Genomic DNA, 2,516 nt, shown 5'->3' with positions numbered 1-2,516 from the left:
TTGTCTCATTTCAATGTTACAACATCAGATAGAAGTCAGGGAACATTAATATGAATAACATGATGTGTTTCTACTTCACTAGAAGTTACATCTATAGGAAGAGACATTGGTTATAATGTTATCACTGTGGTATATAAGACACTACTTTATCCTCTCCTTCCTGAGGTCCTCTGTAAACATGTAGAGTAGATGAAGATAGTGAGAAGATCATTAACATGAACACTAGAAGATGTAGTCTCTCTCTGGGACTCCTTGTCTCATCACTTTTCTAACGTCACAAATCTAATTAAGTTCCATGAGTCCAGCATACCTCTGTGAAGACAACTTCTACAATGAAGATATTCTACCCTACCACAACTTCTAATTTAATTCATTAAATGTGACTGGTCCATCAGTGATCCAGGTGTATCAGAGACTACCTCTCTCTAGTCTAGTGGTCCTCTACAGTCTCAACACATCCTGTTCTATAACATCAACATTAATGTGACTGTCCATCAGTGATCCAGGTGTATCAGAGACTACCTCTCTAGTCTAGTGGTCCTCTACAGCCTCAACACATTCTGTTCTAGAACATCATTCTATGGTGTGAAGACACTGGGATATGAAGGACACTACTTACCCAGTTGACTTGTGAGATCCATTAGAGCCTCATCTGTAGACATAGTGTGGCCAAACCTCTTCAAGGTTATGAGCATTTGCACAAATTAAGTGGGAAACTGTCACCAAATTACCCCAGAATGAGAGTTCTTTCGAACAGGACAGTACCTGTGTGTTTGTCTCTCGTCCTGGTCCACCCAGGTCGTAGGCAAGGGCAAGGATAGCAGGTTCGGTACACGAATCGGATTCTCAGTAGGTCCAGGTCCAAACGCCAACAGGTAAGTCCAAAACAGTCCAGCTCATACACAGTAAATCCAGCCAATATCTATTGTCTCTTTCTCTATGGTTCACAGATCCTTCCAGCCCTCACTTCCTCTTCCTGGTTTCTCTTGACCCTTTATCTGTGTGTTGGCTCCACCTTCTGAGGGTTCCCCTTGCTTCTGGACTTGTAGTTTTGGCAGTCGGCCATTTTGTGATCTGTAGTTCTGATCGGGGTGGCCATTTTAGTGATCGGCAGAGCCCGTTTATTAGTTCTGCTCTTCACATATCTGCCATTTATCACTCGACCCCCTTCTTTGCCACATATCCCCCCCCTAGATCCGGACCCCCTAGGTCGGCTACCGCAGCAAAATATGCGTGCATGCGGCATAACCCATCCACATTTCCATTTCCTTCCCTGCTTTGTGTTTCAAGTCAAAGTGAAACGGTTGGAGACTCAAAAACCACCGCATCACCCGAGCGTTCTCTCTTTAGCCCTATGCATCCAGGTGAGTGGGGCATGGTTACTGATGAGGGTGAAGTGGCGCCCCCAGCAGGTAGTATTTTCAGGCTTTCTAGAGCCCACTTTACTGCCAGCGCCTCTTTCTCAACGACCGCGTAGTTGGTTTCCCGTGGTTCCAGCTTCCTGCTTAAAAACAGGATGGGTGTGTCCACCCCTTCTACCTCTTGGGATAGCACTGCTCCCAAGCCGACCTCTGAGGCATCCGTCTGAACCACAAACTTCTTTCTCAAAGTCTGGTACCACCAGCACTGGATACAGCAGAGAGCCTCCTGTAATGTCCTAAATGCTTTGGTGGCCCTTTCATCCCATTTGACCATGTTTGGCCCTCTGGCTCTAGTCATGTCGGTGAGTGGGCGGCCACTGTGGCATAACTTGGGATGAACTTCCGGTAGTAACCGGTCAGCCCTAGGAAGGCTCGAACTTGCTTCTTATTTACTGGTTTCGGCCATTCTCTAATTGCCTCCACCTTCTTCTGTTGGGTTTGATTAACCCTCTTCCACGGTGTATCCCAGATACTCTGTTTCCCCTAACCCACATAACACTTGGCAGGGTTCGCCGTGAGCCCTGCCTTTCTAAGGCTCTAACACCGCCTGTACCCGGGTAAGTGGGATTCCCAATCAGGGCTGTAGATTCCCACGTCATCTAAATAAGCTGCGGCGTATGCCTGGTCGGTTTTAGGACCTTGTTCATGAGCCGTTGAAAGGTAGCTGGGGCCCCGTGTAAGCCGAATGGCATGACGGTGTATTGAAACAAACCGTCAGGAGTTGCAAAGGCTGTCTTTTCTTTGGCCCTGGGGGCAGAGAAGGTGGCCATTTTAGTGATCGGGCAGAGCCCGTTTATTAGTTCTGCTCTCACATATCTGCCATTTATCACTCGACCCCCTTCTTTGCCACAATAGATAGTAACATAAATCAGGGAGAATTAATGTGAACAACATGATGTGTTTTCTATTTCTCTAGAAGTTACAGATAGAAGAGACATTGGTGTATATGTTATCAAAGTGATGATCTGAAGACACTACTTACTATTATGGCAGCAGAGGTTTCTGAATTCTGTAAACATGTAGAGTAGATGGAAGACAGTGAGAACATCATTAACATGAACACTAGTAGATGTAGTCTCTCTCTGGGACTCCTTG

The sequence above is a fragment of the Salvelinus sp. IW2-2015 genome, unplaced genomic scaffold (assembly GCF_002910315.2).
Source record: "Salvelinus sp. IW2-2015 unplaced genomic scaffold, ASM291031v2 Un_scaffold2901, whole genome shotgun sequence".
NCBI classification, from domain to species: Eukaryota; Metazoa; Chordata; class Actinopteri; order Salmoniformes; family Salmonidae; genus Salvelinus; species Salvelinus sp. IW2-2015.
This window is presented reverse-complemented; position numbering follows the sequence as displayed.